Source organism: Theobroma cacao, chromosome 2 (assembly GCF_053813885.1).
Source record: "Theobroma cacao isolate CCN51 chromosome 2, ASM5381388v1, whole genome shotgun sequence".
NCBI classification, from domain to species: Eukaryota; Viridiplantae; Streptophyta; class Magnoliopsida; order Malvales; family Malvaceae; genus Theobroma; species Theobroma cacao.
In genome coordinates this window covers 5,938,369-5,951,377 of record NC_142640.1, presented here as the reverse complement: position 1 = coordinate 5,951,377, position 13,009 = coordinate 5,938,369, and the positions used below count along the sequence as shown (strand labels likewise).

Below are 13,009 nucleotides of genomic sequence, written 5' to 3'. Positions count from 1 at the left end.
AGTAAGCCTCACCGCATAATCCAAAAACCCACTTTGGTGAAGAGCCCAAAGATTAATGTCAGCCCAAATCAGCTCAGATCCAATTGACTTTGAAGGTATATGGCCTGGAAAACAGGCCAGCCCAATTAAGCACCGCCGTCAGGTCTGCCTCGAAAGTCAAAAGTCAGAATTCATACGCTGAAGCGATAAACAAAACGTAGATATGAGCTGCAGACCAGATTAAGGTTTTGATTCATCCAATGAATCCTCCATTATTTAACTTTCCATTAATGATAGAGTCAAAATTTTATATTTAGAGATTAATAAAAAGTAAGTTGTTGACTAATTGCTGTGGAAGAATTTTACTAAAGAAAAATATTATGATAAGGGTAAAATTATAAAATTTTTAAAAAATAAAAATATATTATAAAATTTTAAAACTTTTAAAAAGACGAGGATCCTTATTAGCCCATTCCCTCAGTCGTTGCCTTCCAGTATCGCAAGAGAGTGTGATTCGTGCAAATAATATTTATTGTTCGACATATGTATGGATATCGTGAAGTGTATAACCTAATAACATGCTATGATTAGGAGGACGTAACCACCGAAAAAATTTAGTCAAGACTTTCACAACTAGGAGGATATTAAGTTTTGTTAGTTTTTGTTTTCCTTTTTGAAAAAAAATTCGAACATGCATTTCGTTTGGGAAAAAAATAAATGCAACATGCATTGATACATGTACCTTCAATATTTAATGGCATTAATGATTGCATTAAACAATGTTAAATCCCATAGGATTGATTTTATTTTAAAGCAAAACATGCCGAATTTCCATTAATCCTTCCGCTTTATCTTGTGCGGAGCGCTCTGCTCCGCATGCATGTGCATCAGTGGCGTCTGCCTTTTCCTAACCTAGTGCTGAAGGCTATTTCTTGAGGCTTTTTGAACTAGTTACATCCCCCCACCCTTTAGAAGCTGTCATTATCAAGTACGTAATATTTTAAGTTAAATTTACAAAAATTAAAGGGATTTTTCATGCAAGTAATCCGGCCCTAAAAATAAAGAGAGATAAATAGGGAAGGGAGGGGGGGTGTGGGGTAAGGAACTTTAGTAGGAGTTAATACTTAATAGGGAATGAAGGTGGCTACATGCAGCTTCCTTTGTTTGGTCGGGGTAGACCGAACTACTTGAATGACGTAGTCTACTTAATCAACCGGATTCATGGAAGAATACGTGTAATTTAACATGGATTATACAATATAACAAAAGTCTTTACAGTTAACTTAAAAAGTCTCCTTCAAAACTGATTAACAAACTAATTGTCAAGTTTATTGAAAGGTTCCATCCGGTTGCCAGGAAAACCAAAGGAAACCCAGAGAAGTTTTGACATTTTGACCACCAAATTCAGCACGCTCCCGTTAAGAAACCTAGCAAACAAAGAAACAAGAATAAAAAAGAAGGAAAAAAGCTCGCAACGATTCTTGTTTTCACATGAATTATCCATTGGAAGTGATTATGTGAGGAATGACTTCATCAGGTTTTACTTGTATTCTTCTCCTTTCACTTGAACATTCCCGGAATCAAACTATTTTCAGCCATCAAAGCTTGCTGAGTAGTGTAGCCAGTATTCTCTTTGACGCCACAGCTGCCGTAACTTGGACCACCAAGAACTTTACGTGTTTGTTGATTTTTTTTTTTTTCTTTTCATGCTGATCCAATTGGCTAAGCTCAGAATTACGACATGTTGACGTGGATTGACTTTATCTTTGTGTTCTTAACTAATCTTCTTGGTAATACATTTTGTGAGCTTGTTTGGTGGCTAAGAAAGAAGTGAGAATAATGTCATAATCTGCTTGCTAGAATAATCTTGATGCATGCCCCCATCTTACTATGTTTTAAGTGTTGATTAAATTCTAATCAGTCAACCTTGCATTTTGCTTATAATTTAAAGTGAGGCTAAGTGTGAAAAAGATTTTGTTAAATTAATGGAATTGGCACAATGACATAAACTATGATGATTCTACATATTGTTGCTTGATTTAGCTAAAATAAGTTAAGCAATGCCTCTTGCCCACAAATTATAATTTAATTAGCTTGTTATTAACAACCTCCTCCATATGGCCATATAGCCCTAGATGTATAATTAACTTGCAACCTAACCAACTTCTAAAGAAAAAATAATATATATATTCATGGGATTGAGCTGCCAGCTACCCTATCTAATCATTTGTTTTTATTATGTGCATAAACCATTGGAAAATCAAATGTCCATGTGCAAAATGGACCGCCATTTAATTTTCTACCAATCATAGAGAAATTTTCATTTTCCTTAGTATAAAAAAAAGCCTTCAATTCCACTTCTAATTAACAGGTCAGTGATAACATCACCACCGCGTATTCTCAATCACAGCCGAACTCGTCGGATTAGAACCTACCTTAACACAATTTACGGCCTCTAGCATTCCCCACTTCCTGGGTGTTGAGCGGAGAGATATGGCACGCGTCGAGCGATGAATGTGCACTCCACGTGGCGTACTGATGGAAAGACGGCTTTGACATGGATCATACCAAAGTTACTTGTCGGTTGTGGGATAACACGTGAAAGTAGTTTCAAAAGCAACCATAAGTGCCACGTGTAAGTCAGCCTGATCCAAGCGCGTTGCGTGCCGTATGCCCTGACGGTTTCGCGTCCGTGAAGGTACAGTTTGCCCACTCCCTTCGACTACTGCACTCTACTTATCTAACTCCGTAGTAATTTCACAATACGTAAATACCATTCACTCTTTGTTCGTTTTTTAAACAAAATCGAATTGTTTTTCCGATCTTCACATTCAACTCGATTCTATAATTAAGTTTATATACAGTAAAATTTTTATAAATTAATATCTTTATATTATGAAAAATTATTAATTAATTAAGATATTATTTAATTAATAAATTAAATAATTTTTATATTAATTAATAAAAAATAATTTATCAATATTTTTTTTCAAAATATTGAATTTTTTTTATAAATAAGTAAATTTTATTTACTAATTGACAATATCAAAATCGACTTTGGGCCTTATGAGTATATAAAGCAATAGAAAATTAAAGAAAATAAAATAACCCCACAAACATCCAATTTTGGGGAGATTGGACATATATATAAACCTAATTTGCTTCAAAGAACCGCAGCTGTTGTTTAAGACAAAAAGTGTTAAAGACTACTATCAGTCTTATTAAATCGAAATCATGATTCTAGTCATTTTTACTACAAATTAAAATTACATTCAATGTATATTTAATTAATATGCTTCATAAACATTAAATCAAGTAAAAACATCTATACAAATTAAGAACATACAGTATCACAAATAGTAAAATTAAACACAATAACTTTTTATCTCAAAAGTATAAAAAATTTAACAATAAAAAATAAAAAGTTAATACATTAAGAAAAATTAAAAATAAAGTTAAAAAAGACATCAATTTAAAAAAAAAGTAACATGAGAGTTATATTTTATAAAGACTTTTTAATCGAGTCATATATATATATATATATATATATATATATAATTTTGTTATATAAAGAGATTATTAATTTATATATCAAGTGAGATCTATGTGATTTTTTAAAAAATATATTATCTTATAAATTTAACGAATTATTAATTTATCACATGATCTCAAGTCAAAATCGATTAAAAATATTACTTAATTGAAATTATTAATTTATAAAGAATTAATTTTAAAATTATTTATTTAAATAAATAAAAAATTTATTAAATTATGATTATTCTAACATGTATTAAACTATACAATTAAAATTAATTTTACAATATTGAAGGCAACTAAAGTAAAAGGATGGCTTCTAGCCTCCTACTTTCTAGATATTTACGCACATTTATTCTTTTTGAAAATCATTGAAAATTCAGAAGGGGTAGAGTGGTAAAGAGAGGAAGAGTCAAGGGTGAAGGAGATTTGTTTATTCTGGAAAGCAACGAAGATAATCATCGGACTGGTGTTCCACACGTGGCCAATAATGGAGTTTCTCAGGAATTAGCTGTCTTTCTAGAGGCCAACCAACAATGAATTACCGAAAACAAAGCACAAATAAGCAAAGCAACAAAATGCCGAGCTGCTATCTCAGAACCAATTAAAATTTACCAAGTCATGGGCACTGGTTTCATTTTAACATATTTGGTTGGCCAGAAAGCCTGCAACTTGGAGCATCGTCCAGAACTGGGAAGAAATGAAGAAGCAATGGGGCGAAAATATTAATGAAAAACACATGCTAAGGGCAAAAGTGATTTCTTGAGTGATAAGACAGCCGGTTTTACAGGTACAAAAAAAAATCCCATTTTTTGGAAATTTCTCCTAGACAAACAGGCAAGCAAGAGGGGCACATTTTCCCCCTTGGTTCTTAATAAAAACAAAGCAGAGCATGCCGAATTATCTATTATGTAATTAATATAATATTTAATGAGCGAGGGTCCACTACATTCCCCTAAGCTGATTGCATCATAAATATATAATAGTCACAATGTAATTTCCATTGTTATCGTATATTCCTTCTTTCATTGCTGCATCATGAACAATCCAGAAACCCTGCCTAATCAAAGAGAAATCCCATCTAAATGACTATATCTTCCAAGCGGTGTAATTTCATAGATTTGACATAAAAATTCAGTGAAAAAATCTTCCAAGATTTTTGTGATTAATAAAAGAGTTTGATTTCATTCAACCACAGTGAGATTAGATCAGATTTTGACCAACTGAGACGTGCGGTACACGCAGTAAGACCCAAAAGCCGAGTGGGTGGGTTCGTTTACCCTTTCTAAATTGTCTGTGGGGGGAGTAGGGGTCGCTAAATTGTATTAGTACTAATAAGCGCAGGCGTAGCATTGTTTTGACTTGGAAGCAGTCATATTGTATCTCAAAAGAAGCTCAGTCTCCACCCCGCCTCCCACTTCACCCTTGCTCTTAGTTGACCGACTTCACTTGTTCCTACCAAACTCACCCCCCCCCCCCACTCTTTTCCCACTCCCCTCTCCACTCCTTTCTATATAATCCCCTTACAGCCACACCGATTTTCACTCGCTTCTCTCAAACCTCTCAAAAAAAGGAAAAAGAAAAAATCAATAAAAAGGGCATCACTATTCTACCTTTCTTTTCCATCTTTCTCAATCTTTCTCAAAGCTTGATTGAATTTGGAGAATTTGAAGAGGATGGCTCTTGAAGCTCTGAATTCTCCTACCACTGCTACAACTTTCAGCAATAAATATGAGGACATCGACAACAATTATCTCGAGACATGGAAGAAGGGCAAACGTTCGAAGCGACCACGGAGTGAGTCTCCTACGACTGAAGAAGAGTACCTTGCTCTCTGTCTCATCATGCTAGCTCGTGGCTCCACCAACGATGATGATCATCCTCGTCAATTATCTTCCTCGTCATCACCAGCGGCTGCTCCCGCCCCGGCTCCGCCAGCTTTGAAGTTGTCTTACAAGTGCAGTGTATGTAACAAGGCTTTCCCTTCTTACCAAGCTCTGGGTGGGCATAAAGCCAGCCACCGCAAACCCTCCACCGACGCTGCTACCACCAACGGGGATAATCCATCTGCCACCAGCACCACAGCCACCAGCGCCATCAGCGGTAGCGGTAGGGCCCATGAATGTTCCATCTGCCACAAGACTTTCCCTACAGGCCAAGCCTTGGGAGGCCACAAACGCTGCCACTACGAAGGTGGCAACAATAACAACAACAACAACAACAACAAGTGTGGTAGCGTTAGCGTTAGCGTTAGTGGGGTGACGTTATCAGACGGCGGTGCCTTGAGCCAAAGCCACCGCGTCGACTTTGACTTTGACCTGAACCTGCCTGCTTTGCCAGAGTTCTGTGGGGAAAACAAAGATGGAAGATTTAGTCAAATCAACGCAGAACAAGAGGTTGAAAGTCCATTGCCGACTAAGAAACCACGTTTCTTGATTGCCAAGGAAGAGAAGCTGGAATCTTCTTTAGCACAGAATTGATTTTAGGATTTGTAGAATTAATTGAATTTACAAAGATGAATGATTTTATTTGTCCATTGATTCTGGGATTTGTATTTGATGAATTGTTCTGTACAGTGAATTTGTTCATTGTTTGTGAACTCTCCCTATTGTAGTCAGCTGCTGGCAATTCACTAATTCATTTTTTTATTAAAAAAATATTTCTACTAAAACATTTATGTTTTGGGTATGAATGAATGTTATCGCTGCTGAAAATTCAAATAAGGCCCATTTCTATTTCCAACTTTTCCAGGGAAGCCAAGGAAAAGGTCAAGCTCTTTTGGGTTTTTCCCCAATAAAAAAGTACTAGTAGTACTTTTCAAAAATAAAAGAAGAAAAGTACTAGTACTGTTTTTGTAAAAAAGAAAATAGTAGGATGATGCAAATTTTTTTTTTTTGTATAATGGAGTAAGCTAACTATAGGCAAAGAACTTTGCCGCGTGAACAGCGCAGGGACAGCAGGCAAGAGATAGGCAGTCACGGCGGTGGTGTCTATAAAGATAAAAAAACCAGCCCATGTTAGGGAGATGGTTCACCGTTCAAACTGCTAACTATCCCATGTGGTTAATGCTTTTAATGCACATGTTGGCATGATCAAGTGGTTCATCATAATCATGGTGATGATAAATACCACTGCAACACTTTTTGCGTGGCTTTAGGACACTTCGTTGTGACATGTTGATGCCCGACCAACATACTACAATTAAATTGATCCAAAACCCCCTCCTTCCCCACTTTTAGAGCCAATTCTGCCATTGCCAAACATGGTTTGGAGATTAGATCCAGCTCGAAGATTAGATATGTCATCTTTCTAGAAAACTATGGGTCGTCTCTAAATGGGTTTTTAACATATTAATGGCCTTATCTTTCAAAAAAAAAAAACATATTAATAGCCTTTGAAAAAGGAAAACAGAGGGGTAAAGCCAAGATGAAAGAAGTTGGAGTTGGAGGGTACTTTGGTATGATCAAAACCATGTGAATGTAGTGGTATAAATTTATCACATTTTGCTTCATAGAGTTACGCCGAAAAGTGATTACCTTTTCCTCAAAATGACCATTTTCTTTCAATCAACCTAAGCCTTTTTTTCTTATTACTTTCCTCTCATTTTCATTTCCCACCGAATGCGGCCGTCAAAGGCTTCTCCGGAAATGAAATTCTGTTTACATGCCAACACTGAAACATTCAAGCTACGTTACTTAGGGTTTGTCTGTCCTACTTCTCTACGTAAATAACAAACAATTAAACAAAGCTCTCCAGTTGTGTAAACGCCCTGCAATCGATACTGTACGTGATCTGAATTAAAAAGACTTAACTTGAAGAAGTCTTCTACAAACTTGCGGGTGCCAGAGCGTGGCGTGTTATCAGTGCCAGCTTTCAACCAGGCCATAACCCCAGAATTATAATATTTTATTTCCCATGGAATATTCTTCCCTTACCTGGTAAAACAAGGAAGCTAGAATTAGAATATATTTTCCTTTCTGGAGTAATATGGCAAGTAAATTCATAACCTTTTATAGACGTTTTCAGAGATACGAAGGAGAAATTAAAGATCAACAGCCAACAGGAGAGAATAGACAGTTTGAAAAAGGAAGAATATTAAGTTCTTTCTGGATTGACATGTGCAGAGACAATGTGGGTTCCCTAGCTAGGAGAGTTTCAACACTTGTAATTTTTTTTTCAAGTGTTCTTTGCGTGTGGGAGGAAATTAAGTATATATGAACCCCAAAAGTTTATCATGTGTAAAATGTTTGTTAACGATGTGTATAAATTAAAATCCTGTGCCCACATATTATTCCTTTTGTTCATTTAGAAAGGGTTTGGCTTTTCACAGGGACTAGCTATCGTTGTTTAATTTTTGGGAATAATGAAAGAAAAAAAGTCTATGAAAGCCTGAAAATGAATGAAAGACAATCCAGAAAGGCATAAGAAACGTGAAATGAAAAGCACTGACAGAAACGATTCACTTGATCTCACAATCATTTCCTTTTCACAACTTTTATTTTAGTTTTCCCAGATTTTAATGTGGAGCTCATTCCAATATGGTTCAAAAAGCTGATCACTTGATTCTCTTAATTGTATGGTTTCTCGACTTATATATGTCAAAACTCAGCATCAGATACCTTTGTCATCCTGTGGCAACTGTTAAATAAATTAATTGAACCTAGTTGATTCAGTCAATAAGTCACCACTCACTGATCCTTTAGCCTCATGCTCTCATCTTAATCTCACAATTAAGATTCCAATGGCTACCCTCTTTCATTGGATAACCATGTCACTGCAAATCAACATAAGATGATCTTGGGTGGCAATGGCATGACCGCTATCACAAGTTTTAAATGAAAAACTAAACAATCACTTATAAATTTAAATCAATGTAGGCGATATGAATATATTTTTCTTTATTGTAAGCAATAACTCGTGTTCTCCCATGATACGAGTATAAATGTTTTTTTTACATACTCAAGCCTATCAAATTGTATATGTGTCTTTCATTTTTTTTTTGTTCTCTAAATAAAACGAGCATACACACCATAATTCTATTAGTTTTTAAATCTTATTTTTGCATTCTAACTACTCCTTAGTCCTTCCCAGCTCCCCCAATAAGTCCCATATCCTTTTGAAGTTACCCCAACTTTACCAAATGAAGTTGACTTGAGCCTTCTTTTTCTAACTGCACATCATCTCACCCATTTGGCCAAGATCTATCACCATCTAAATCCATGCTTATTGCGAAAATGAATTATTAAAAGGATTAGCAGCCTCATAAAATAAAGCTTAATATAAGTCATGACTCATGAATCCCCTGGCCTCACAGCTGTTTCTAAATTGATGCTTTTCATTTCGTATGGTCTAATCCAAAAACGAGAGTACTGTTAGGGACGGCGTTCCAGTTTGGCAGGCAACAGCTTACGAAAGAAAATTAATATAGCATTTTGAGGGAATATCAAATGAACCAATGAACCTGAATTACTCGGTCACTAGGATGCTTCTCCTTGTTTGGATTTGAAGCTGCTTTGCAAATTGGCCTAATTTATTTGCAAGTGGCGTTGTGGCGATTAACTTTAAGATTAGGTCAGCTTTAGGACAAAGAGCATGTTTCCAGACATGACATATATAGTAACAATATATAACTACTAGTAGAACACAGTGATCAGTATGGCCCAACAATTTAGGCACGTAGTTATCTCCGAAATGGACCATTTTTTTCTGGTGGCTTACAACCATTATTCTAACTTTAATTTGTTTCTTGCACCATGAAAACTTCTTTGTCAGTTTCAGATCACTGTCTTCGACTGGAGCATAATGTGTTATGTATGGTGGATTTGATGCAACCCACGCAGCGTTGGTCGGTCTCAAATTTAATTTGGTTAATTAACAGGAAATTTATGCTTTTCTAATTCTGATAGCAGTGATAACTGTATATCCGGATCCACCATTTGGAAATAATTTGTCTAGTGTGCATCTTTATATTAATTACTATATATATATAAATTAATAGCTGAATAAAAAGTAATAATCAAACAATAATTATAATATAGGACGCGCACGGCATCAGTGACGCATGCCATTACACTATGGGCCTTACTCTTTTCGACCAACGAGAGGTTTTCAACTAGGGTGGGCTTGCCAAAAATATCGTGGCTCGTTTGGTCAATTCAAATAACCAGAATGGACACTACCTAATCGGACCGACCAAGTTTTTAAGACCCAAAGGCTTGAGAAAAATGTCTGATCCTTGGGTCAACATTTCATACTCTATTGTTTTCCTTATCGTCACAAGCAACATAAATATCATATAATTATAACCATGATTAGATTATGGTCATAATGATCATTTCCCCCTGATTCCTATGCGTAAAAATTAACTTACAGAAGAAGAAAAATGCTTTTCTTGTATTTTTATACCAGAATATGTGCACATCCATTACATTGGTGAGATGAGGAGAATGTGAGAATAGAATTTCTGTCAAGTAAAAAGGTAGTTTTCTTTTTTTTGTGAAAAAGAGTAATTAAAATAAATTTAAAACGACATATTGAAGAATTCATATGATCAATATAAACTTATTTTTATATGTTATTTAATTATTGAACTGGTATCACTTGACTTGTGCTATCAAATTCAGTAATTAACTTATAAATATTTAAAAAGTTTTGAAGTAAATATTAGAAAAAAAAATACACTGCGAAAGTAATGTGAGGAATCTTCTTTGCAGTTTTAATTAATTTAAAAACAATTTAAAAAGGTTTCTCTGCAGAAATTAATAATAGCATGATCAGCAGCTACAAGAAGTAGAGATGCAACAGGACTAGTTGAGTTAAAAAGGGGGAAGTAGTACTGTACTATGCTACCATGCAATATCTCCCTGATTAAAGGAAACAAGAAAAGATTGTGAAACTTTGAGGAGAGAAAACATGTGCAGCTGAAAGTCTGAAAGTTGGGTCCCTTGAGAGAACCTCTGCTTTGGCTGATATGCATGTATGACCTTTCTTGGAATGTCCTCTCATCATCATGTCTTTGTTTGCCCACCTTCTTTTCCAATGACATCAATAAGAACGACACCAATTCTTTATAGTGCATATAAAGATATGAGAGAAAAGCAAAAGCTCTTCACACTTGTGGATTAACCCAAAGACTCAACTGCATATTCAATTATTGTAGTGCAATCCGTTTTTTCTTTTTTGGAAATTGAGACTCAATTCTAATATTGTTTTTCAATCTTTTTGTAAGCAAATGGTATATAGCCTCATCTGAAAGCTATCTTCGGTGACTGTCAGTTTAGTCCTTATTTTGATCTTTTGTGCATGTGAAAGTCCATCTTTACTATAGGAAAGCTAATGGGGTTCTCGATCTTTTTATCCAGGAGAGTTACTAGTGGTAATAAAGGACTTCATGAAATCCTCTGCTCCTCCTAGGATTTTACTCCATGTAATTACAGTTGATAATAACCTTAAGCTCTGTAAGCGTTTTGTTTCCAATTTTATGGGTTGGAATTTACTTCCATTTAGACTTGTAGTGAAAAACAAAAAGAAAAAGGAAGAAAAATAAAGGTCGTCCATAGTTTGGGTGGGAGGTTGGAGGTAAGATGTCTAATCATTTCCCTATAGTGTGAAGCACTAGATAAAAAGTGACTGAACTCCTTAAAGCATTTGGGCCACACACTTCCAAAGGCATGAAAGTATCAACAAAACCATAATTGGGCTAAACAAATTTTTAAGTTTGTTCGCTTTCTGCATGGTTTTAGTTAAGAACTCGGAAGCCCTAATCATCATTTCCTTTTCAGAGTGTAGCACCTTTGTCAAAAGCAAAAGGGTGAGGCCATCCCTCAGGCCCTTGGCCCATTCAACTTTATCAGCATGCAAGTACCAACACCACCACAACTGTGGCTCCAGACTTAGTGATTCCTTTTGCGAGTGGGGTCTTCCATTCTTAGAATATTCTTCCAAATCGTACACCACCATCACCATAGTAGACTTTATTTATTTCTATTGTGTTCGTCCTGGATCTCTTTCTCTCTCTTTTTTTTTTGGTATCAATCTTATCACTCTCTAATCCTGACCTGAAATTTTCTTTCTTTCTTTCTTTCTTTGTCAGGATTGTCCCCACTTGACTTCCCAAAATAATTAGAAAGTAACTCTCAAACTTAAAGTGCAGAGTTTTGAATTTCCATCCCAAAATGAGTGATCTTAGCAGCCAACCACAAACATTTGTTGTTCTACATGTTGATGTTGTTCCTGGAGAAAATCATTATGAATATAAAGATGGAATCTTGGTTTGGTCAGATGCAAGTATCTTTAAATAATTAAGTTTAATATATAGATTTATCATGACATTGACTTGTGGTTAGCTTTAGCTGTTTATGTAATGAAGGTATAAAAGAATAAATACTATAGTATAAGGGCATGATGTCATCATGTCAACATGCTCACATTACCACTCATTCATGATCTTGTCAAACCGTATATCAAATGTTTTGAGGACTCAAATTTCATACTATTATTACTCTTAATTATGTGATTTTTATTTATTAAATCAAATGATATTGTAGATTGGGATTTTTAAATGCCTGCAGTGCCTGGATTGCTGAAAACCCTGGCTTTCTTTTTCTATATAATTCATTTTGAGTGCATTCGTACTTGGTCTGAGTTTAAAAATGATTCCATTTCGATCTACCGTAGTATCTTAATGGTGAAAAGGAGCGGAAAACATGGGTACGTTCCCATTGGTGGTGGTCCAGCCTATGAATTCCATTTTCTGCATGGAAAGGGGGGTAGCCTTAGAACCAAACTGATGCTTCCACAATCTGACACATGCGATTTTCTCCTTCATGTATGCTTGCCTTGTGAGCTGTGTGACTGACTCTGTCTCTCCCGTTGGGTAAGTTGATACAAAGATTGAGAAACAAGCAAATGCATAGAGGGTCAAAATTTTCCAAAGGGTAACACACAAGCAATTAATTAACAAAACCTAAATTTCGTAAAAAGAATAATAAACTCTTGAGATAATTTATCAAAAAAACATGATTAGAGTACCTACTTAATTATTTCGATGTACTCATTAATCAAATACTTTATTTGGAAGAAAAAGATCAAGGCCATTTTTTTAGTGATGGATATGGATCCATGTGACGTATGGTATGATGCATGGCGAAGCGTAGAGTGTGATGGTTGGCATGATTAGAGGGTATCGGTCTTGACATGGAAAATGAAGCCAATTTGATCTATTACGATGGCATCGGTGCCCGTGTGCTTTGTGTTCGACGACCAAGTTACCATTTACCATCATTTGTATTTTCACTACGTAGTACACCTATGAGTTGTACCAGCAGTATCTTTTGATCACAGTACCTTAGCTAGACATTTAGGTTAAATTATATGATCTGGTTTCTGCCACTGTCACTCATCCATTTCACTTTTGTCCCCCCATACAAGACCCTATGCAACTACTTTCTTGGTTAGTCAATTTTAACCGACATTACATTTGATTCATCGTCTTGGT

At 35.5% G+C, this 13,009-nt stretch overlaps 1 pseudogene across 1 annotated transcript; it reads left to right on the top strand.

Annotated features, from left to right (window-relative positions):
* The first annotated feature begins 4,882 nt into the window (after window positions 1-4,882).
* On the top strand, window positions 4,883-6,112 carry LOC18608074 (zinc finger protein ZAT10 pseudogene; annotated as a pseudogene). Its single transcript, XR_016024703.1, has one exon. The product of XR_016024703.1 is annotated as a zinc finger protein ZAT10 pseudogene (transcript).
* The last annotated feature ends 6,897 nt before the right edge of the window (window positions 6,113-13,009 follow it).